Here is a 25,954-nt window from a genome sequence, read left to right on the forward strand (position 1 = left end):
AAATGTGAAATCTGAAATATTGGAACGAGACAACTTGCTGCAACCATGGACAACTTGCCACAGGATAATTCGCTGCAGAACAATTCAACTATTCAATTTAATCATTTAAAATAATTTTAAAAATATTTTATTTTTTGACATTCACGTTTCATTTTATCCCTCCTTTGGCATCCTTTCTTTAATGATTTTATTCCACTATTTTTTCAATATTAGTGTAATTCTTGTCCCTGAGTGAGTTGTCCCACAGTGAGTTGGCCATAGCAAGTTGGCTGTGGTGTGTTGTCATAGACTCCTGAAACATAGGCTGGTCATCTGAAGCACTTCAGTCTATAAGGGCTTTGAAAAGGAAGGGGTGATGCTAGAGATGCTTTCTGAGAGAGGACATTAGTTGAGAATAATTGAAATATCTATGCTTCTTTTGTCCATCAACCTCACAAGTGATACTAATGGATATGAGCAACTCATCATTGCTGATCATGCCCAGGACAGGTTCATGGAAATAATTAAAAATGCTGATTCCAAGCCATTGATAGTTTTGAAACTCAGCACAATTTACTTTTGGCCTAGAAACAGGGCCAGCAGCAATTAAATCCAACTAAATAGGATTTCACAGGCTTCATAATTTATCAGGTAGCTATTTTCTACTTTAGCTGAAGATACCATTTTCACTAGCATCTGAGATATCACAGCAAGCCCAAAATGTCAACCTCCATGCAGTGGCATTATTATGGAAATACTGGCACTAGTACCTATGTCATGGTGACCATGTGTCATTATTTGCTTCTTTTGACCATGCCTCCAGATACCCATACCTGAATGGTCCAAAGTTATCCAATGAGTTTCCATGGCTAAAGATGGACTCGAAGTAGATCTACCTGATACTGTTCTAGCATCTTAACCACAACACGCACTAGCTCTCCAAGGCAGCATGGCTGCAAATACCACGTGCAGGAGAATAATGGCAAAGTCTTGATCTCCTGCTTGCAAGCACCAAGAACAACTGGTTGACCACTGTGAGAAACAGAAGTCTGAACTAAAATTGTCTTTGGCCTGACCCAGCAGGGTTCTCCTTATGTTCTCCTTATGTTTTATGCATTCCTACAGTTAAATGGTTAAGAAGGGAGAGAACCCCATTGTAAAGTAAATTTGGGATGTTGGGCAGAGTAGAATTATTGTATAGCTATGTTATGGACGCAACAACAATGTCTAATCCCATTCATGTCTTTTTGTCTAAAAACAATTGCTTGACGATGTACCAAGAGGGGAATCTCTATTGAATCCAGTGGGATTTGCATCAATATGAATGTGCATGAAAATCACAGTTGTACCATATATCTAGGGATTGAGCAGCATGTTCAACAGAATCTTTTGGTGCCTGTAATGTTAAATTGTGCCAGGCCAGTGGGGGTTTGCTTTTCTGAATGATCTGCCTAGACTCTATTGTTTTCAAAAAGAAGTAGACTAGACACCTTTTCAACGTGCTAATTTATTATATGCAGATAGGGAGGAGAGCAGTTGCTAATATTTAGGAATATTTCAAGACGAACTTCTATTCCAGAGTGGGTCATCTGAAGACCAGCTAATGCTTTGGACTGTAATTCCCACCTGCTTAGCTAGGATGGGCAACGATCAGAAACCATATAATTTCAGAATGTAATCTAATTCTTGCCTATAAAATAACTACTGTATGAATGAATAAAGGAGCCCAGCTTGCAGAGATTCTGTGCTTTGCCTCTCCAAACTTTTTGGCTTTGCGGACCAGCATGGGGTAGGGTAGGGGGATGGTTCTATGTGAGTGGCTGGCAAGTGAGCACGCACACATGTGCAACTTTATTTGCATACGTGTATGCGTTCGCTCACTGCTCATGCAAGTGGGAATGCGCATGCACATGCCCTCACCCGCTGTTTCTGCGGCCCAGTTGCAAACAGCTCACGGCCCACTAGTGGGCCTCTGCCCAGAGCTTGAGGACCCATGCCTTAGAAGACTGAAAGTGTTTTATTATACTTTTCTAAACTATTAATTAAATTTGTTTCTTAAGATTAATATATAAAATGGTACATTTTCTAACTTGCTAATCCCAACACAGCTTCTCAACCAAATATTGGGCTTACTGTTTACTTGCTAATCCATGTATTTGTTCAGCAATTGGGTGTTTCTCTTCTTAAGAAGGTCGGCATGTTTCTCTGTCTGTCTATCTCGCTCCTCCCCCAAATATGCTTAAAGGTAGTAAGGTAAAGGTTCCCCTCGCACATATGTGTTAGTCGCTCCCAACTCTGGGGGTGGTGCTCATCTCCGTTTCAAAGCCAAAGAGCCAGCGCTGTCCGAAGACGTCTCCGTGGTCATATGGCTGGCATGACTAAATGCCAAAGGTGCACAGAACACTGTTACCTTCCCACCAAAGGTGGTCCCTATTTTTCTACTTGCATTTTTTACCTGCTTTCGAACTGCTAGGTTGGCAGAAGCTGGGACAAGTAAGGAGAGCTCACCCCGTTACGCAGCAATAGGGTAGTAGTTTATGGTAAAAGAAGCATTTTTGTGGCTGAAGGTTGACTTGAAGCTAGATCCTGTAGGAGGTAATGTGCCTCTTAACCACGGCCCCTGTTGTAGTCCATAGCAAGTAGCACAACCAGGCAGCATTATTGAAATCTAAGTAGGCTGTTGATCCCTATGTTGCTATTGCTTGTTTTAGCTCTGGGTCCCTAGAGATGTGGAGGCTTGCTCTGTATAGTATTGGGTGAAACAATCTGTCAAGAGGGGCACTGGGGGCAAGCAAAATTTATAGTTCTCAGCAAGCATAATGGCAGGGCCTTCAGAGTCAACCAATGAAGGAAGCCTAGAGTATCTTTGAAGAGATAAAGGAGTGAAAGGATAATGGAGTCCTTTAACTGCCTCACGTAGTTTGAAGGACGAAGGTGGATTGATGAGTTGTTCGCATAACATTTTTGCTGGTGGTTTAATACATGACATCCTTACCAAAAGAAAAGACTGAGCCACTCAGAGGACAAGACCCTGGGCTGAAGTTATTATTTCTTTCTGTTTTTAAGGAAAGCAATTCTTAGTTGAGATATAGCTGCAGGCAATGGTTTTACATTTTATGTCAGCTTTCTTTTGTCAAGAATTCAGTATTGATGCTGTACTCTCCGTTTTAATTCACACTTCCCTGCTAATCAATTACAGCGTTTATCCATTAATCAGGTATCCTGACAGGGTCAATAACTGCTCTTCAGTTCGGTTGGCTGCTGCATGTTCTCAAGCTAGTAGCAACAAAGCAACAGTCAATAGTTTAGTTTAGAGCACCATTGTATTTGCAGGCGAGGGAACATCTGGATGGGTAAACAAGGTCTCACAAGCTTTCCAACAATTACCCTGTTCTCCTACTGTCTTAACAATTTTTTTTTTTTTGCTTTGTTGCAAAAAGCCACTTGTGTGTTAGGAAAACATCTCTTGAATCGTATGTTCGTTCTTCATTCCAAGTTAGCTATGCATATATACCTTCTCACATATGCCTGTTGAAATTTATAATTGATAGCCAATTCTAATATGGCAAATTAACAGAGAAGTTAAAAGTTTTTTTTTCTTTTAGGGAGCGGTGTAGATAAGAGGAGGCAACCTTTAATTGGAGAGCTACAATTTTGGTAGTTAAATTGCTCTCCATAATGCTGGTAACAGGTTTCAATTATCCTTTTTATGACAGATGTACCAACATTTAATTGTTTCTCATCAAGTGTGGAGAGCGAAGGCACTTCTGTAGATTTTTCCATTCTTCGACATGTCACTTAGCTGTCTACACCATTCTTTGAGCTTTTTTCTCTCATCCCTTTGGCTGCAATGAGTTGTGTCATTCCCTCATGATCAGCACTTTTGTTGTCTTTGTGTTTTGCTGCACCTCAGAAGTTCATCTTTTCTTTCATCTCCTTCCCATTCATGCATGAGGGAACAGTTCTGCTCTGTTGTGGGGATGTTCCGCTGGATTTCAAACAGTGGGGTTTCCTTTTATTCTCTTCTAAGTAGTACAATGGGGCTGAATGTCTGTTGCAGAATGCCCACACTAATATGCTGGGTTATTTGGTTTTTAAGAAGTCAATAAAAATGGTGCCTTTGGTTGCAATGCTTGGCTTGGTTTTTTTCAGTTACGCCTTTCCATCTTTGGTTATAAATCTGTTTGTTTGTTTCTGGTTATATAAAATGCAATCTTCCAAATTAAAACCAAGCATGGAATCAACAAACATTTCGGGAAGGAAAAAATATCCAACAACCCAGGTTACTGGCAGTGGAATATTTTCACACTCGCTGATTTGGCAGTCTCTGATAAGGAAGTGAAAATTCTGCCAGCTCTAATTAATGGGAACTATTAACAGGAAGGATAACATAGGGAATGATGGAGTCTGGAGTCGATTTTGGCAAAAACCAAACCTCTTGGAGACTTTACAAGGCTCTTCATTTAGAGAATGGAAAGAAAACAACTTTAGGGGATATATTTTCATCCTAGATTATTTCTCCAGGACTGTGTATGCTTTCCAAACATCTCTTCAAAATCCAGCAGTGGAGAGGAAACATAAGGATCCCAGCAATATAGTGTTCAGAGACTTTGTTTTAATATTCAGGAACAATCTTCAAAATCCTTCTGTCATAAAAGGGAAAAAATGAACAAGTATTACTTGTGTACCTCTCTAAGACATGACACTGAGGTCACTTACCATTTGGTTATCCCATTTGAAAAGGGATTGGAATAGTTCAATCAAGCATTACATTAAGAGAGAGACTTTGATGAATTCCTTCTTTTCTCCATTGTGTTGCAGATATTTTGGGTAAATTTGGGAGATTTTCTTCTTAGTCAGAGTTGACGGTTTAAAGTTCTTGATGTGTCATGCTGGCTGTTCACTTTTATTAGGCCCTTTTAATTCGAGGAAAGAGAAGTGTAGGCTGTAAACAGCCTTCGGTAATCTTGGACCAGTGAAGCCATTCCTTCAAGCAGGACAGTTACCTCAGAACATATGAAGGGAATTCTTCAACATTGGCCATGGGGATAAATGCGGCATTAAAAGTGGAAGCTAAAAAAAAAACAGTAAGTAGGAAAATAATTAAGAGGGGCATTCATTTGAGCATTAGTCTCAGATTTGTCAGGCAATTCAATAAAAACAGTAAAGGCAAAATAAAAAAAACATCCAACTTCTTATAATCCTTGGTTTTGTTTTAGAAGGAGAAATGGAATCTGGATTAAAACGTAGTCCATGACTGATATTGAACGCTAATGTGCTGCTTGCTTAATATGAACTAAGTATCAATTTGTTTTTTTATTTTTAAATTGCCTGCATTTAAAATGCTTTTTTTAAAAAAAAAATGGATTTATTATTTCTAAAACTCTGAAGGTTTCTTACAAGTTTTTAAACTTCTTTAATTTTGCATGTTTTCACATCAGAAATGCATTCACTGCTTAGGAAAGTTTTTGTTTTTCCCCTCATTTTCTCCAAAGTCCTTGTTTTTGTTTTGAAACTGTATGCATTATTTACTCTAGAGACTGAGTACTATTAGATATACACATATATGGATGCTTTTTTAAAAGTGGGGTTTTGACCTATGGACCGTAACGGCTCCCAGGGTACCTCTATGGTCATTGTATAAATCTGTCTAGTATTCATTTTACTTACTTGATTTACCGTAACGGCTCCTAGACCTGTAATAGACCATTGTGTTAATCCAGATGCTATGTATGCATGTACTAAAATGAAGGGAAAAAAAGAGATGGAAAATTTAAAATATTTTTTTTTTTTGCATGATTACAGTTCATTCTTAGAATTCTTTCTCCTTTTCTAACTGAAAAAGAACAGCATTTCCTTTTACGAAATAAATGTAATTTAAAATTATATGTAAATAAATAACTAGGGATTCCAGAAAATTCTCTATCCTGGGATTCTTGATAATCTTCCACCCGCTTACTAACTAGATATGAACTTGCTTACTTGCTGATCCCCAAAAGACCAGCCACCTACTGCCATTCACCGAAGCCTATGAGATGATCCACAAGTAGATAGGATTTATTCAAAATCAAATGAATTAGGATTGTGATATCTGATATTTGAACCAAATGAGCGCAGCCAAATGTTAGGGTTGGTCAAGTTATGAGCTCCAAATCCAATAGGGTTACACCTATAGTGTATTTCTTGAGAAATATGACCAGCAACTCCTATAAACTGTCAGTGAAAGAATTAGCAGTGCTCTGGCCAGACAGAACCATTATGTAAGCATTGAGTACGGTAGGAACTCTAAAACACAAGGCTGGGAAGAAAATTGTCCAAAGTCTGTCATCTTCACCGGGTGAGAGGGTAAACCATAGGAGTTAAATTCTGGGGCTAAATATACAGCAGTGACTCCAAGGTGGGTAAGGAGAAGGGATTAAATGATAAAGACAACATCACAGATTGCAGTACAAGCCCTGCCCCTTGTCTCTGTGCATCATAGTGTCACACCAGCGCTCGAAACAGAGAGAGTGCATAGGTTTGATTTCTCTTTTCTGAAGTGGGTAGATTTTCTGCATAGAGATAATTTCTTTTTTGCCTGCAGTAAAACTTGCCTACCCATGCCAAATTTGAGCAGCTTTGAGAAACTCAACCTCACATTTGAATGTGAGGTTGAGTTTCTGAAGAGTGTAGCTCTATTAATCTTTCTATATAAAGTTTGACAAACAATAGTGACATTCTCTGATATTCTTCCGTTTTGTTTTGTTTTTTTAATTCACACAGATAAGTGAATATATATTTTCTCTTCAGGTTAGGGCCTGAAATTTGCCTTTTATATAAACTAAAAACAAAAATAAACCAGAATTATTTGCAATTTTAACAGCTTTTTAAAATCTTTTTTTAAAAAAAAATCAAATTGGCAAATCCATCTTACATTAATCATAAAAAGAGTGTGCACGCAAAAGCTTCATTTGCGCTTGTGCAAGATTTAGGTTGTGCATGCAAAACTACTCCCCTGCCACTAAAGCCGCCACCACTACCATATCACAGGACCAAAAAAGTTGTGGACCCCTGGTATACATGACTATATAGGAGGAAGCCTATACTTAAAGCTAGTAAGAATGTATAGTCATAATATAGTAGAATAGAATACAATAGAATAGAATTCTTTATTGGCCAAGTATGATCAGACACACAAGGAATTTGTCTCCGGTGCATTAGCTCACAGTGCACCTATAAACAGCAAGTAATAGCAAGGTCATAGAACGTAATCTTAGTTACAATCATTAATCATAAATTACAAATAACAATTGATAAATCATAAGAAACCAATAGGAGAAGATGAGAAAAAAATGAGAAATGAGACAGTGCTGTGGGAATTAAGTGTTCAGCAAAATGATGGCATGGGGGGATTTTTCTTTGTGTCTAGCTGTTTTGGCATGCTATGCTCTGTAGTGGTGTCCTAAGGGGAGAAGTTGAAATAGATTATATCCAGGATATGAGGGGTCTGTAGATACTTTCTCAACCCTCTTTCTGGTTTGTGTAGTATACAGGTGCTCAGTGGAAGGAAGGCTGGTTGCTATTGTTTTTTCTGCCGTCTTAACTATGCGCTGAAGTCTGTACCTCTCCTGTTTGGTTGCTGTGCCAAACCAGACAGTTATAGAGGTACAAATGACAGACTCAATAATTCCTCTGCAGAACTGTATCAGCAGATCCTTGTGCAATCTGAGCTTTTTGAGTTGACGCAGGAAGATCATTCTTTGTTGTGACTTTTTAATGACGGTTCTAATGTTAGGTGTCCATTTCAATTCCTGGTAGAATAGGAGAGCCTCTTCTAAAATCTATTATCATCTCTATAATTTTAAGAGTGTTCAGCTCCAGATTGTTCCAGCTGCACCACAAGGCCAGTTGATCTACTTCTTGTCTATATGCAGACTCATCATCCTCCCGAATGAGACCGATCACTGTTCTATCATCTGCAAACTTCAGTACTTTAACAGAGAGATCCTTCAAGATGCAATCATTGGTATATAGAGAGAAGAGTAATGAGGAAAGCGCACATCCTGGGAGGCTCCTGTACTAACTGAGCGGGTGTTTGATGTGATTTTCCCTAGTTAATAATAATGTAATGTCTACCATTATATCTATTAAATTACAATTACTCACAAATTATCACAAGCAATATTTGAATTTTTTTGGTTACTTTTATATTGTGGATTTTTAAATGTTGTCAGCCACCTGGAGTCACCTATGTATGAGTTGGACAGCCACAAAAATAAATAAATAAATAAATAAAAATAAAATAGATATTTTTCTCCTAAACTATTGCTATTTATCATGCACATTGCCTGTTTTTGTCACAGAGAGCACAGGCTGTTACCAAATAATTAAATTAGTATCTATTTGTGGAATTTAAGAATTAATTTCTAAACTTGTACAATTCACTTGTTTGCACACTGATCTCATTACATCATCAATAGTTAAAAATACTTGAAGGAGGGTTTTTTTAAAAAACGTATTTATTATTGAAATCCCACCTTTCTGTTCAAAAGCGAACTGAATGGCATGATATTTGTATAAATACCTATATATTTCTTGAGTTCTGGAACATTCTGTTTTAAAGTAATTGTTATTGGTTTAAATGAGGAGATAGTTACAATCACAATTCCGAAAAGCAGGTGGTTTGTCCATTCTGTGTATCCTTTAGACTCAGTCACATCTAGATTCAATGATGAGACCAAACATTTGGAATGCTATTACAGGTAGTCTTCGACTTACAACTGTTTGTTTAGTGACTGTTCGAAGTTACAAAGGTGCTGAAAAAATGACTGATGACCAATTTTCACACTTATGACCGTTGCAGCATCCCCAAGGATCAAATTCAGAAGCTTGGCAACAGGTTCATATTTATGATAGCTGCAGTTCCTAGAGTTCTGCGATCAGCTTTTGTGGCCATCTGTCAAGCAAAGTCAATGGGGAAATTAGATTCACTTAACAACGGTGTTACTAATTTAACAACTGAAGTGATTCTCTTAACAACTGTGGCAAGAAAGGTCATAAAATGGGCAAAACTCACTTAACAAATGTCTCACTTAGCAGCATGAATTTTGGACTCAATTGTGATCATAGGTTGAGGACTATCTGTACATCAGACATCTCTAAACATAAAGCTGTAGTCAAATAAAGTCAAATAAAACTTGTTAGAACTAAGCCATTGTATATTATCGGGGTAATATTAATTAAAGAAGAAAACAGTGATATCACCGTATATGTGTATTTAGAAATAAGTTCTTTTGTGTTGTATATAACATTGCAGTTGCTAATCTAAACTGTCAAGGGTCAGCTGAGCCAAGATAATGGTGAGAGAAAGTAATCTGTGTCCTAATCCTTAGCGGTCATAGGGTGGCTGAAGAATTGGAACTAGGATTTTAAAAGATTAACTGAAAATAATTATCTAGGTGTAAGAAACTGCTATATCCATTGGAGATAGAAATAGATAGCAACTCAAGGAATGTAAGAGTAGAAATCATATGCAGAACAGAACAGAACAGAACAGAACAGAACAGAACAGAACAGAATACTTTATTGGCCGAGTGTGATCAGACACAAAAGGAATTTATCTCTAGTACATAAGCTCTCAGTATACATATAAACAGCAGGTAATAGGTCATAGATCATAGGTCATATAAAAATGCAAATCAAAGTACTATACAACAAATAATGTATGAAACATTGGGGAAAATGACCCTAGTTTTTATATAAAAAATACAGGCATTTTAGAAGTTAATATAACTTGTGTTTGCATTTGGTTTATTCTCATATATTTTGCATTTATTAGCTATGAATGTAATGTCTATTTACATACACTATGAGTGTTCTTCAATTAATACTGAGGGTAGATGACACATCCCTGTGTATGGAGAACTTTGCATCCATCTACTAAATTTGAAAATGTCTTCATTGTGTATAACCATTATTTTCTAAACTTATCCTTTAAAACATTGGGAAATCCTACCAGTGACTTGAAAGAACTGGACTAAAAACAGTCCTGAGACACTGATCATAGCAGCAGAAGAAGAGGCACTAAGCACCAGATCCATAGAAACAAAAGGGCCTCAAAGACAGTTCAACACAGGATGTAAGATGCAGGCAATGTATACTGAGTGATGCAACCACGTAGCTGGCATTGTGTGCAGAAGCATCTGAACAGTGTGTGGGCCCTCTCAAGTCCAAATGGGAAATTCCATAGTAAGTCTTGGAGAAGAGCAGGGCAAAGGTCCTGTGGGACTTCTAGATCCAGATGGACGGGCAGGTACTGGCCATTCAACCACACCTCATAGCAGGAGGCAAAGATCACTTTTGCAGGACATTTAAGTAAAGTTTCATAAACCTTCAGATATTCACCTGAACTTGTGAGAACTTGAAAGTACATAAAAGATGAGGAGTGAACATTTAGCCATTTCATCAGTGACTTTCATGCATTCAGCAAAAGGCTTTGTTTCCTCGGAGCCCCAGATCACAGAGAATAATGCTCATATACAAGCAAGCACAAGCCCAGATCCCTTCCAGACATCCTCTGAATGTGTGTAAATTATAAAGATTGAGGAACTTCCATCCACTTTGAAGTTCACACACACATTCAAAACAGGCTTGAAAAGAACTGTAGTCAGTTTCAGTCTTGAATTACCTTGGAGATGATTACTCAAATAGTTATTGTGACCATGTAAAAATTGAGATTTTGGATGGGATTCGTATTTACATCTTTCTACATACCAATTACATGGGATATTTGGTTCCACTTCCACATTTTTGAAAATCAATTTAGGTACATTACCATGTTTTAGAAATAAAATTAATATTTTATGAACAGTAATAATCGTGAACAGTAGACAATTAGTAATATATACTGTACAGTTGATAGTATTTTCTTATTTCCTTTGATTTTGTCATGGAAGACAAGTTATAATTATGCTTTTTGATTTAGGAAAGCAGAATAGAAATGCTTCAAAATAAATAATTAATACTCCTATTTATTCCTATAGTCCTCTAACTGGTCTAACAAAATAACACTGAAGTACAGGTAGTCCTCGATTTACGACAATTGAGCCCATAATTTATGTTGCTAAGTGAAACATTTGTTAAGTGAGTTTTGACCCCTTTTATGACCTTTCTTGCCACAGTTGTTAAGTGAATCATTGCAGTTGTTAAGTGAGTAACATGGTTGTTAAGTGAATCTGGCTTTCCTATTGACTCTGCTTGTCAGAAGGTCACAAAAGGTGATCACATGATGTTGTAAATATGAACCAGTTGCCAAAAGTCCAAATTTTGATCATCTGACCATGGGGATGTTGCAACAGTTGTAAGTGTGAAAAATAATCATAAGTCACTTTTTTCAGTGTCATTGTAACTTTGAATGGTCACTAAATGAACTTTTGTAATTCAAGAACTACCTGTATTGACAAGTGTTCCTGATTAGTAAATCCACTCTATCGGTAAAAGTGAGAATAAATTAAAATGAATATTCCGTGTTCTAGATTAAAATCTAAATAGTAAAGATTTATGTCACCTTAAATGCAAGCTAAGCATTTTTTTTCCAAATAGTAGATTGTAGATTACATGCTTGAGCTTTGAAGCGTATTTGCTATTTGTCATCTTCTTTCATACAAAAGATCATTGCAGCCTCTACTATCTTCACAATATAAAGGGTGCAATTATATTTTTCCCCATTAATCATCATTACTAGGCATGCTGACTTTGATTTAATCTAAAGGTCTTTGGGAGAAGCAGATCCCAGATTGCTAGATAGTGATGCCACATTCAACCGGTTTGTTGCTTCCATAATTGCCTGTTCCTGACAATAAGTTGAGTCCCAGCACATGAGTAAAATAATGTCATAATCACAGATGAAGTGAGACCAAATCCCTCAGCAGTGAGATGCTTGGGGTTCAGCATCTGTACCGACTGAGGAATTGGAACATAGCATTCAATCATTAACAGCAAAAAAAAAAAAAAAGTCTCTCATTATGAGAGAAATTTACACTCATGCCAAAAAATACTCAAAATTGGTTTATCAAGTTTGATAATCCTTTTGTGGAAGCTAGAGAAAACCCGTAGCATCAGTGCAAACAAAGAATTGAATGTCTGTCTTAACTTCTGAGAGAATTGTTTCTTCTTTTCTGAAGAACAACTTATAAATAAGATCCTCTTTGTGGTGTGTGGGTGTGGGTGTAGATGTGTGCATACGTATTTCAATCTTTTCATAATAGTAGCTAAGACAATAACAACTGTCCCTTTTCACAAACCATAAAGGCACATTTAAATAGCATGTTATATTTGCAAATTATTTTTCCTTCAAGCAAACATTAGAATGTTTTCTGCTGAAATTGCTCCAAGGACAACCCTTCTTTCTTCACTGATATCCTTTAGTTAGTAAGCAAAAATATAGATTATTTTTGGGGAAAAATAGAAGAGGCGGAGAGAGGGAGAGAAAAAGAGGGAGAGAATCAGAAAAGAATTTCTTTCCTCACTGATATCCTCTAGTAAGAAAAAATATAGATTATTTTTGGGGGGGAAATAGAATAGTTATATAATACGGTATGTGTCATGGTGGTCTTGGTCAGGTGTAAAATGTTGTGAATGAATTAGGGCAGATGATGATAAAAAAAACCTTTCCCAGAATTGATAGCCCTGAATTGTGATAAGAATTTTGAACAATTCTTTAGATGTGAGTGTTGTCTAACTTTTGCATAATTACCGTAAACCCTTAGAATCCTGATCACAATGGCCAGGAATCTAAGAATTGAGCATTGTGATAGGAAAACTGTTCAGTGCCTATGGACAAAAAGGAAAAATATATGTCATAAAAATAAATAAATATTCTAGTAAGGACAGATGCTTTCCATGATGGAAGTTCCAGTGAATTTCCCTGAAATTAGGCTGTAGTTTCAATCATAGTAGACAATGTTGATCTGAATAAAAGAGCTTCTTTGATTCCTTGGCTTTAAGCCTGATGAAAATGTGTGCCAATCCAATGATAGGTGAGTCTTCCACAACTCCACATTCCCCAGGCCTTATCAGAAAGCTCTTTGGCAGCTCTTTCACATATCAAAAACCTGAGCTGTTCATTTCAAAAACTTCATCCCAAAGCCCCCTGAAGCCAGTCTGTCCGTTTGCTTGAGGCCCTGGAATTTACTTCCCTGTTGAAATCATGGATTTTGTTTCCAAGGACTTCAGAAATACTGGGGGGGGGGGCATCAGTAGCGAGATTGGAGTTGAATAGCTGCCAGTCGCCTTGCGTTCTTTCTGCCCCTTTTCTTATTCATCTGTTAGCCATTGCCACGCTTTGCCCACGCAGAGAGTGACAGCGACTGCCTGAAATGCCTCTGCCCTGGAGAGCGAAGAGGGGACCTTTTCACAATTTTCATGGGCCAAATAGTTGTATCTTCAGTGTAATTATGCTCATCTCTGTCTTCTTGACTCCCAGCCTCTGTGAAACATTGTGCAGAAGAGAAGGTTGGCTTTGCAGATCTGCCTGTTAAAAAAAAAAAAACCTGAAATAATAAACAAACAAATAAACAAACCAATAAATAAACAAGGCACCTGTGGTGCTGGAAGATGCTGATGTTGAAATTCTCCCCCTAGATTAAAGTTTTTCAAAGGGAAAGAGAGAGGATTCCAGGAAACCGAGGCCTGCTGAGAACAGCACACCTTTGGGTTCTTAAGTTTCAAGTTTCAAATGGTTTTATTGTATTGCTCTGTTGCCCAAATGGATGTGGCTGGCGGCAATCACAGCCATATAAGTTAATGGCACCTGTGAAAGATAGATAAGAAACTCCTACTGTGTGCACACGCGTGTACTTTGTAAGCTGATACGCAAAATGGCTTCTGGGAGCAGGTTGGCCTTTTTAACTGTTTAGTTTTATTTTAAAAATAATTGTGCACAAAAACAGTATTTATTTATCTACTCTGGATTAAAAGCACGGAGAGAATTTTTAATTTGTTCATTAAGCGTTTTTAAAAAATCAGGAGGCATTTATCTTTATGATTGTCCCTTTAACTGACCAAAGCTATGTTTAAGGTTAGCGTTTTTAAAAAATCAGGAGGCATTTATCTTTATGATTGTCCCTTTAACTGACCAAAGCTATGTTTAAGGTTAGTGTTAGTATTAATCCCAAAGCAGAAACTACAAGCTCTTAGCTTGGAAAATACTTTTTTAAAAGGCTGTTAGGCTCTGTTACAGGTTTACCATTGCTTCCCATTGCTTAAGTCGGTGTAGATTGAATTGTAAATGCTGAATGCTGATTGCAAGGTCTTATTTTCTCAGGTGCATCATCTGAGTTGAGAAAAGCTGTTGATCTACTTACAGGGTATTTCTGAAGGATTGAAAATGGATGATAATGATGATGATGATGACGATGATGATGATAATACCATTTAGGTTCTCAGTGCCTCACTACTAGTCTAACTGGAATTTAGAGTTCTTAATGCTGCATGCTCCTTTAGAAATCCTAAAGGAGCATTGAGCCGAGGTGGCACAGTGGTTAGAGTGCAGTACTGCAGCTACTTCAGCTGACTGCTAGTTCAGATCAGCGGATCAAATCTCACTGGCTCAAGGTTGACTCAACCTTCCATCCTTCCGAGGTGGATAAAATGAGGACCCAGATTGTTGGGGGCAATATGCGATTTAGTATACTGTCTTTGGTGTAAGCCGCCCAGAGTCCTCGGAGAGTGGGCGGCGTAGAAATATGACTAATAAAAATAAAATAAATAAATAAAGGAGAGAAGAAATTGGAAGTATCATTTAAGTCATGAGAGAGAGAAAGAGAGAGAGAGAAGGGGGGTTTGCCATAGAAATCCAAGATAAAGCATTCCTAACAAGTGTCATTGAGCCTGTGATTGAATAGATGTAGGTGTAAAGGTAAAGGTAAAGGTTTCCCCTGTCCAGTCATGTCCAACTCTAGGTGATAGTATTCATCTCCATTTATGTCAGACCTGCCCCAGCTAGGTCCCTAGGAAAGAAAGACCCTCGATTCCATTTGGTTAAAGTGCTAGGTTCTTTTACTAAGGATTAGTGGTTGCAGCAAAAGCAAGGCTAGATCTGAATATTCCTGAGGTGCAATGAACACTGTTACCTTCCTACCAAAGTGGTACCTATTTATCTACCTGTATTTGCATGCTTTTGAACTCTTAGATTGACAAGAGCTGGGGCAAGAACGGAAGCTCATCCTGTCATGCAATGCTCAAGTCTCAAAACTAGGCTGTCAGCTTTTCAGCCGACAAGCTCAGCTACTTAACCATTGAGCCATTGCCCCACCCAATTCCCCAGATATAGATAAATATAAAACCATGATTTCATGTTCTTGTATTTTAATAGTTCCACTAAAAATTTAGTCCTTTGATATAAAACTTTTGTTGTCTTGATCTGATTTCTTCCGATTCTGATGATGAACAAGAAGACATAGGCTGACTTTAGTTCAATTTGAAACCAGGCTTATAGTAAAACTTAGAACATAAATTCATATATCACATTAAAGTGTGGCTTTTTAACTATGGTTTATTAAATAAGCCCATTTGGTTTACTTAACTTATTAAGACAAACCATGCTTTATAAGCCACAGTGGCTAGCTTCACACATGAGAAAAAATTAAACTGGAATCAAACTAATTGCATCAGATCAGTTATTTTGATGGATTTGAACTCTAAATATAAGATCCAAGGTGGATTGGATCTAATCCACACAGAGCCTATTTCTCCTGATTATTTACACTTGATGCTTTGTTATTCAGTGTTTGCAGATGTTTTTACATTTATAATTTCATTTCTACATCAACCTTAAATTAATATTAAACATAAAATATTTCTTCTCATGCTGGGCATAATTTAGTTATTTAGCTGATTTTATCTTGAGCAAATTGAACATTCCAGTTTTGGGTTGTTTTGAAAAAGCAATTGTCTGCATTCTGGGTCTTTAGTGAGAAAAGTAAGGATAAGAATCATGGCCCAATTATGTTGCAGCAGCAATTACTCTAAAAATGGAATAAAATCATAGAAAATAAACCAAAAATGGTGATGAACCAGCAGAAAATTATTTGAAAGCACAATAGCACTAAAAGTGCCTCTTAATTCAGAGTTAAAATAATGCAATTTAAAAGTCCATTTAAAGCAATTATAAACAACAGAACTAAAATAATACTTAATAAGTCTTCACTGGATCTAAATAAAGAACCACTATTGCTTCAGTCTTAGAAAATAGGGGCAATGTTTTCATCCCTTTCTCAAGAGGAATTCAACAGATTTAAAAATATATCTCAGTTTATCAGAAATCAGTTAATTAATGGATAAAATATTTTAAAAACTACAAGGATGAAGTATGACCTTAATGAAGTAAAACAAAAAAAACACCATAGAAATCTATGTAAAGTTGTCTTTCATAAATACCAGACCGAAATTTATACATATTTGGAATACAATTAATTCAACTTGCTCTCTAGGATATTCCATATATTAAAATGCTTGTTTTATGATAATCATGGTTACATGTTTATTTATATTCTACTTTTATTTTAAGCAAACATAACTTGCTTTACTAAATATGGACAAGTTCTTAATATTTGCAATCAAAGTAAGAATTATAGTGATAACCTATTTAATGAATTAATGAAAAGTGTTAATGCTTTTAGGAGTGTTAATGCTCATTTGATAGAATGAGCCTATTTATCTGTAATAATAGTTCATTATTCAATACTTGAGCCATATTCTTTTAGAAATGTATCAATTACATTTTGGTTTTTGTGTTCATATATGACTTTGAAAATATTTTCTTTTTCCTCTCTGGCATTTATTTTGAATTGTTTTTACTATGGCATTAAGAGAAGAAATACTTGAAAGATCGCTCTGAACAAATGTATATGTAATTAGATGTCCTTTTTAAATCAGAAAATTTAAGATGAATTAAAATGCAGTTGAGAGGTTGCAATAATGCCACAAAATATTAATAAGATTAGATGATGTCTTTGATGAATTAATACAATTACTTTTCAGTGTAGGCATTCGCCTAGTATGTTATATACCTGTTAAAGAACATGATATCCATGAATGTCTAATGCAGACATTTCAAATGCTATTCTCAGGTGTGATACAATCCACCTTAGCTATTGATTGTAGATCATCTCTCCCCCTCCTCCTTCTTTTGGCTTTTCTAGCAGGCGGTTGCTCAGCTACCTACTCTAGTCTCTTCCTTTGAGAGCCAAGACCTGATGTCATTCATTTGATTATTTAAACAGTATTGTTAGTTCTTTTCACTCTTCTAGTGTGAGCTGTTCACACTGAGTATTTTCCCAAGAGCCTTGTAATTTGAACTGAGACAGCTTGAAATAGAGACACTGTCCTTAGTGCTGATTTGACTTGCAGTAGGCTCAACCTGGGTTTCTCCACCACCTTTTTGAGTGTGAATCTTTATACAAACTTAAACGTGATCAAAATTGGAGCTTATATGAAGGATAGAAATTTTTGTTTCCAAAGTTCTACTTCTTTAAAAGTTTAAAAGCTCTTAGAACCATTTGTGGATCTATCAAGCAATCCAAATATTGCACATTCAGCGATTTGTGGTTTTTCTTAAATATCATGGTAAACATTTAATTAAAAAAATCAATGTACAGATTGTATTGGATGTCTAGACTGGCATGATTGCCGTTCAGCTTAATTTACTTTTCCTGCACTTACTTGAATCAACTTCTGAAAGTGTGAATTGTGTGATTCATTAATTTGAATTCCAGCGATTTATGGCCTTGAAATTAGCTGTTAAAAGTAGTGGAACAGTATTTAAGAAAATCTCTTTCAGGATTAGGAGTAGATGTAGAAGAATAACAATAATCCTTTAGACAAGAAGAGATGCTTTTCTGCATTTTTCGTATGATAATAGTTCCTTTATTCCAAAAGTAAAAACAAACAAACATCATATTCTAAATAAAAGGGATGATTCATCTTGATGTTAGTTTTTGATTATTGGAAGTGACTGAACTCTTCTTTAAAACACCAGCTTTTCTGCTGTTCTTGATATTTTTATTTCCCTTTCATGTAGATGTTTGTAAGTTCTTGTCACTTCAAACAGTAGAACACCCTCCTCTATTCTTTTGCTTTACAATACACACTAGGAGATGGGGCTCTTCGGACACCCCTCTTTTCTTCTTCTTCTTCTTCTTCTCTCCCTTTCTCTCTCTCTCTCTTTGCATTTTCCTCCTCTTGATCTATATGATACTGTAGCTGATCAGGTTTAAAACACTACAGTATTTAGGATCCCTGGAGTGTCGTTTTATGTATTAGTACCAAGAATATGCCTCAGGCAAATAACCACCTGAATTTCTTTTAATTATACAATATAGCTGCATTTACTTCAGGTTCTTTTTGACTAAAGCTATAAGGCAATTGTAACCATGGATGATGGGATTAAGTGCCTCTTGAAGTGACTTTAGCTCCTTGTGTGAACAAAGGGAATGAAGAGAACACTTAGCCCCTTTATGGGTAAGAAGCTTTTTCCTCCCCTCCACCAGGGTACAAAAGAAGTACAATTAACAAACATTATCCCCAGAAGTAAATTGAAATGTGCATGGGGACAAATGTATATGCAATTAGACATATATGATCTGGGCTATTTTAGCCATTCATCATTGCTAATGCTGTGAAAAACAGCCAAATGATGTAAAATGTTACATCAATAACTGGGATTGCAAGAACAATCCAGATGTTTTGCAGCTGTATCAATGAACGAGGAAAAGTACATTTGGATTTTTATTTTATTCGTTCATTTGTAGAGCCAGTTGTGTTTGTTCAAGCTCCAGTTGTTTATGGAAAATGTCATTCTTTTCATGAGAGAGGATATTTAATGGGATTTTGTCATTTCAAAATCATACCATCGTTATCTGTAAAATCTGTCCAAGCAAGAGGGAGGGGTGGCACTAACGCCAAGGATACGCATTATTTAAAATCGGCAAATGTGCTTAATTTGAACGATTGCTACAGGTTGTAGAAGTCATTCTGGAGAATATTTGGTATATTAGAATGTTGTCATCATTGACATTAATATGGTCCTCATAGATGCAACTCTTTTCACATAATTGAATGACAGGAAGCAGCTCAGATAGTGGTTTGGAATTCAAGAATAAGACTCCAAGACAACAGAGAATGTCCCTTATGGACTTTTTGCTGACACCAGAATTGTAAAGCTGATGTTTTATGGATTTGCTTATAGATTATGGATGGGTTATGGAATGAAGAGATATCTGTTTAACCTTATAGGAGATGAAGACTTACTAAATTTATTCATTTTTATTAAATATATATTCCAAGGTCATTCTTGGATAGTTTATACTTCTTGTGATGAAGGTTGGAAATCATTTCCTTATATATTTCTTTTCTTTTTTATTATGTTCTCTCCTTTTCTTCTTTTTATCTTTTTTTTACTACCAACCTGCCTTCCATTGAGGACCTGTATACTGCATGAGTCAAAAAGAGGGCTGTGAAAATATTTACAGACCCATCGCATCCTGGACATAAACTGTTTCAACTCCTACCCTCAAATGACACTATAGAGCACTGCACACCAGAACAACTAGACACAAGAACATTTTTCCCCGAACGCCATCACTCTGCTAAACAAATAATTCTCCATTGAGAGTGGAGACAGCAGCCAGCGTGGGTAGTGCCCATCCAATCAGCTTGAAGGACTGAGCCTGTCAATTTTTCTTAGTCCCGCCCTGTTGCCGGGCATGCCCAGTTTTTGGCTCAGTCCTTCAGCGCTGGCTGGTGTGTGGGACTTCTCTCCAGCTAAAATTCTCTCTTTATCTCTTCGTGTTAAATATCTCCGTTTTTCTTGGACCTGGACTGTTTGACTGTGCTCTGGCAATTCGATTTGAACCTTATCTGTTTTTCTCCAGCTGACTTGGACCGTCCTGACTTCGAGTTTGCGAGTCGTGAGTAAGGAAGTGGACCCTTGTTAACTTCGTTTTCCCCTGGCTCTGCCAAGGGCGTGGGGATTCCTGCCCTAGATTCCCCTTAAGGGAGAGCCTATTTAGACATCGGATCTTCGAGGGACAATTCCTGGCTGTTGCGCCCTCCTCTCCCTCCCTAGTAAAATCCTTCTTTTGCCCAGCGTAGTTTCGGCGGGCATTCTATCAGCGGCGCCCGCCATTTTGGGCTGCAAAGTTCCCGCCGTTGGGGGGGGAGCACCAGATTAGCGGCCTGCAATTCTCTATTACTGCTGGAATGAGCCTTTTACGGCCGCTCACCACAGAGGTTTAATTTGAATGTGAAAAGTGGCGGGCTGAAGTTTTTCTGCTGAGGAGCCTCGCGCCCCCTCCCCTGTGATTCTGTAGCCGGCAACTGCGGCTCCTTTTAGACTGCCTCGTGGCCGCTCTGCACAGTCTTATCAGATTGCTGGCTGCGTTCTTGCAGCTGAGGAGCTTCGCGCCCCCCCCCTGCCTAGTTTCGCTGCAGTGGCCTGAATCCGGTGGTTCTCAAGTTACGCCCAGTGGAGCTTCATGCCCCCTTACTCTGTTACAGATAATTGGGTTTAAGCACTAGCCACCATTAAATTTAGTGGAGCTTCACGCCCCCACAAGTGCTGTTACTTTCAACGGTCACAGGACTGTGGCCTTAATTTGTTTTTGCTGGATTGACGGATTGCCTCTCCTCCAGCAACGCCTTGCAAGACCCCCCTCCCCCCCCACCTCACTTTCCAGTTAGTGGAGTTTTTTACGCTCCCAACTTAATCTGTCTGGCCTTGATTGTATTATTTCAGTGACTATTCTTTAAGACTATCTCCCGTGGAGTTCCTCTCGCTCCCTTCATATATTCAGAGTTGAATTATTGAGGCACAGTCTGGTGTGTGGGGGGTTACGCTTCCAACCTTGTTGTCTGCCATGCCTAAGGCCCTTTCAAAGTCTAAGCACGGCCGGAAGGCCAGTGCAGGTGAAGTTGGCCAATCAGACTCCACGTCTGTTACCCAGCAATCTACCTTGGAAGATTCCAGGTCTCGTTCCAGGTCTTCCCAACTCTCACGTTCCCATCACAAATCTTCCACACGTGGCTTGTCTTCTTCTTCTTCTAAAGTGGAACAACGTCGAGACAAAGTTTTGACCAGATTATGTGACAAGGCCTGCGCCCAGTTGCCTCCTCCCACTCTGCAACCACCTGTCCCTTCTAATCCATCCACAGCCCCTTTACCTCATTCTCCTACTCCTGACCAGCTCTCTCTCCAAGATTGTCCAGTGACTATTTCCGAGGAAGATTTGTGGGGCCCTGACTCAGTTTCTCAACAGCCAGTCCCTGATCCAGCAACAGTACCGGGGGCTCCTTCTTCTGATCCTGTACCTGTCTCTTCCTTGAATTCAGTTGTTCCTCCAGATCAACTGCAACAAATGATTGAGGCGGCGGTTCAACGATCCTTGGCCACCCGTTCGGGCTCCCTCAGTCAACATGGATCGGCCAGAGACACCTCTCCTTTTTCAGCGGACCACGGTGAAGAAGGATGTTCACATTCTGTTCGATCCGCCTCCCCTACGTCATCTCACTACAGTCATCCTTCAGCCTTGATCGATGAGGGAGATCCTGATTCTGACCTATCAGAAGATGAGAACCTTCCTCCTGATCAGCCTGCTTTCACAGGTCTCTTTCCTCAGGCCTTATTCAAATCGTTGCTGTTCAAGGCTGTCAACACGGCTCGTTTATCCTCTCCAAACGCTGATCCAGTACCCCCTTCTTCTTCCTCTGCATCGTTGGACCCGATGTTCGCGGAACCAGCTAGACCTATAACTTCCGTTCCTACTCCTCCTCTCTTTCTGGATGTAGTGAAACGACAGTGGGAGTCCCCAGCTTCTGCTCCCCTCCCTTCGTCTAACGACAAAAGGAACTTTCAAGTATCCTCGGACCTCGAAGCTCTTCTTCAAATCCCTTCGGTAGATGCTCCAGTGGCAGCGCTTCTTCCTAACTCCAACGTTCCGGGCGAGCCGGACGAAGGACTCCGCCCTGATGAACGCAGATCGGATCAGGTTCTTCAAAAGGCTTTTCAAAGTTCTTCCTGGGCGATTAAAGCTACCACCACAGCATCCTTCTTCAATCGGACAACTTTGCTGTGGTTGCGTCAATTACAAGACAAGCTAGCTCCAGGAGATGCTCGTATCAGGCAAGACCTGAATAAAATTGTGGCTGCCGTGCAATTTTCAGCCGATTCTACTCTGAATGCTGCCAGGTTCTCCGCTAAATCTTTGGCTTCGGCGGTCACGGCTCGTCATCTGCTGTACCTCCGTCACTGGCAGGCGGATGCCAGACACAAGTGGCGTTTGGCTTCGGTGCCCTTCAAGGGCACGAAACTCTTCGGAGATGCTTTAGAGCCTTTCCTCACAGAAACCAGGGACAAAAAGAAGGTTTTAGCTGCTGCTTTCCGGAGAGGAGCGCCCCGTTTCTCGCCTTATCCTTCTCGCTCCTTCTCTCGAGGTGCGGATGGGGGGTCCTCTTCCTCTTCTCCTTTTCCCACATTTAGGAGAGATGGGTCTTTCAGCAGACAGCGGGGTTCTTCCGATAGATCATTTAGAGGGCGCTCTTTTAATTTCAAGCGGCCCTTTCGAGGGGGAGGAGGTCGTTTCGCCCGTCGCCGTCGCTGATTGCCCTTTGAATCCTCCCATTGGTGGTAGATTGGGTCTCTTTGCCACTGTCTGGGAAGAATCCACTTCGGACAAGTGGGTCCACGCCACCTTAAGATCTGGGTTGGCCATTGAGTTTATTGCCCCCCCCCTCGTGCCTTTGTTTGCTGCCCGATTTCTCGTAATCCCGCCAGGAGATCCCTCATGGATTCTTCGATTCAGCATCTTCTATCTATCAGGGCAATTCAACCTGTACCTCCGGGTCAGGAAGGATCGGGATTCTATTCAAGGGTGTTTCTGGTCCCCAAATCCTCGGGGGGGTGGCGCCCTATCCTGGACCTCAAACGTTTAAACAGATACGTTGTGTATCGAAGATTCAAAATGCAATCATTGAAGTCTATTCTAGACGGTGTGCGGAGGGGCGATCTCCTCTCTTCCATTGACCTAACAGAGGCTTACCTTCATATTCCTATCCTCCCATCCCATAGACAGTTTTTGAGATTTTGTTATAACGGAACTCACTACCAATATAGGGCCCTTCCATTTGGCCTGTCTTCTGCCCCTCGCACTTTTACGAAGGTGCTGGCTGCATTGGCGGCTCGACTCCGTCTCTGTTCCGTCCGCCTAATGTGTTATTTAGATGATATCCTTCTGCTGTCCCCTTCTGTACAACAGGCTGCCCGGGATATTCGCCTGACGGTTGAGACACTAGCGGCTCACGGCTTCTCTGTTAACTTGGAGAAGAGCCACCTTTCCCCCTCCACTAGATTAGTACACTTGGGTGCCCTGATTGACTCCCTTCAGGGCAAGGTTTTTCTTTCTCCCGATAGGCAAACTAGTCTGAGGCAGTTAATTTACCAGGTTGAAGGGAGTCGGGTGGTTTCCCCCTATGTCTTATCTCAACTCTTAGGTAAGATGATATCTGCGATAGCTATTGTTCCATGGGCCCAACTCCATGCCAGGGAACTCCAATGGTTTCTCTTACCTTTGCAGAAGGCTGGCAGAGGCACTTCATTGAAGCCGATCCCACTTCCTCCGGCGGTACGAAGATCCCTCCGGTGGTGGCGCTCCCCTGCTCTTTCGGCGGGGTGTTCCTTCCTCGAAACCTCGAGGGTAGTGGTGACGACAGATGCCAGTCTCCTGGGTTGGGGGGCCCATTGTCAGGGTCAACTGGCTCAAGGGACTTGGACAACCTCGGAAGCTCGTCATCCCATCAATTGGCTGGAATTGAAGGCGGTTTTTCTCGCTCTAAGGTCATTCCGTCACCTGGTCTCCGGAGCCCACGTCCTCGTCCTCACGGACAACGTCGCAGCAAAGGCTCATTTGAACAAACTGGGGGGCACCAGATCGAAGTCTCTTCTGACTCTGACAGTCATGTTGGGTGTATGGTCAGAGCGCCACCTGTTTTCCCTTCGGGCGGAACACATATCCGGGGTACAGAATGTTCAAGCGGACTGGTTGAGTCGCCAGCGGATAGACAATGCGGAATGGCATCTCCTTCCACTTCTCTTCCAGGAGCTGTCTCGCCGCTTCGGCCATCCAGTAATCGACCTGTTCGCAACTCACGAGAACGCTCAACTTCCGCTGTTCCTTTCTCGGTATCCACATCCTCGAGCGGCCGGTGTCGACGCTCTTCGAACTCCATGGCCGTCGGGCCTTCTGTACGCATTTCCGCCGACGACCCTCCTTCCCAGGGTCATCCGCAAGATTCTATCCGAGCGAGCGGAAGTGATCCTTGTTGCACCTCATTGGCCTCGGAGACCCTGGTTTGCGGACCTCGTGTCCCTATCAGTGACCCCATCGTGGCGCATTCCTCTCTCGGACAATATGCTTTCGCAGGGCGCTCTGAAGCACCCAGACCCGGCCTGGCTCAATCTAACCGCTTGGAGATTGAGCGGTGCACTTTGAGGGAGGTTCAAGTCCCGGCAGATGTTGTACATACCTTATTATCCTCCCGTCGACCTTCTACAGAACGCATTTACTCTGCCACCTGGAGGAGTTTCTGTAACTGGTGTGATCAAGTCGGTGTCATACCTCTACAACCGTCTATTATACATATTCTGATGTTTTTGCAGAAAGGCCTTTCCCAAGGCCTCTCCCCTAACACTCTCCGCCGACACATTGCAGCCTTATCTTTGGTACTCACCTGCGGCTCCTTGTCGTCTCTCGCTCATCATCCATTGATCCGTCGGTTCCTTCGGGGAGCAAAGAACTTGTGCCCCCCTGTTCTGCATCGCTACCCTACCTGGGACCTTCCTCTGGTCTTACAATCTCTTACGAGTCCTCCATACGAGCCTCTTCAGACTACCAGCCTCAGACTTCTCACCTGCAAGGTTGCTTTCCTGGTGGCCATTACTTCGGCTCGCCGCATTTCTGAGCTCGCCGCCTTGTCTACTCGTCCAGATCTTTGCGTTTTCCACACAGACCGGGTGGTGCTCCGTTTGGACCCGACCTTCGTGCCAAAGATCAACTCTGTGTTCCACCGTGCCCAGGAGCTTATCCTGCCTAATTTCTGTCCCCGGCCGACTCACCCTCGGGAACGTCGTTGGCACTCTCTTGATGTCCGACGGGCACTGCGGGTTTACCTGAAGAGGACGGCTCCCTTCCGTCGTTCGGAGTCTCTCTTTGTATCCTTCTTACCTATTTCTCAAGGCAGTAAGGTCTCGTCTTCAACCATCGGTTGTTGGATTCGCCAGACTATCGCCACGGCCTATGATGTTAGATCCCTTCCGCGACCTTCAGGATTGACAGCTCACTCCACCCGCAGCGCAGCTACGACGGCAGCTTGGGCGACGCAGGCTTCGTTGCTGGAAATTTGTAGGGCTGCCACGTGGTCTTCTCCTAGCCCCTTCATCAGACACTACAAACTCGACCAGTTTGCGTCAGCTGAAGCCTCGTTTGGTCGCCGGGTTCTGCAAAGAGTTGTTGCCGGAGAGAACAATGCGGTCCAGCGTGATCCCCCCCTATTATCGGGACAGTGAACTTGGGTATGTCCCACGCTGGCTGCTGTCTCCACTCTCAATGGAGAAGGATCGTTGGTCTTACCTGATACGTTCCTTCTCGTTGAGTGGAGACAGCAGCCAGACCCCTCCCTCTTTTTCTGCACGCTGGACTTAAAAAACCTTTCTGCATTTCTGTCTTGTTTCCTTTGTCCCACACACCGAGTCTGTCTTCCAGTCTTTGCCAAAACTGGGCATGCCCGGCAACAGGGCGGGACTAAGAAAAATTGACAGGCTCAGTCCTTCAAGCTGATTGGATGGGCACTACCCACGCTGGCTGCTGTCTCCACTCAACGAGAAGGAACGTATCAGGTAAGACCAACGATCCTTCCCTCAACATTGTCAAACTATTTACTAAGTCTG

General features: G+C 40.5%; 1 protein-coding gene and 2 long non-coding RNA genes across 4 annotated transcripts in view; 1 reads left to right on the top strand and 2 right to left on the bottom strand.

Moving 5' to 3' along the window:
- CLYBL (citramalyl-CoA lyase) overlaps positions 1-25,954 on the top strand; it is a 194,098-nt gene that overhangs the window by 90,049 nt on the left and 78,095 nt on the right. The gene's annotated exons all lie outside the window — the stretch shown is intronic.
- Positions 3,902-5,772, bottom strand: LOC148113547 (uncharacterized). The gene is made up of 2 exons (XR_015728281.1): positions 5,650-5,772; positions 3,902-5,052 (listed from the first exon to the last, which is right to left on the bottom strand). It is a non-coding gene; the product is annotated as an uncharacterized LOC148113547 (long non-coding RNA).
- LOC117666028 (uncharacterized) overlaps positions 9,524-25,954 on the bottom strand; it is a 101,550-nt gene continuing 85,119 nt past the window's right edge. Inside the window, exon 4 of the long non-coding RNA XR_015728277.1 lies at positions 9,524-13,489. This is a non-coding gene — a long non-coding RNA (uncharacterized LOC117666028). The remainder of the gene's footprint in view (positions 13,490-25,954) is intronic.

This window comes from Pantherophis guttatus, chromosome 5 (genome assembly GCF_059756535.1).
Source record: "Pantherophis guttatus breed Tessera chromosome 5, ASM5975653v1, whole genome shotgun sequence".
NCBI lineage: Eukaryota > Metazoa > Chordata > Lepidosauria > Squamata > Colubridae > Pantherophis > Pantherophis guttatus.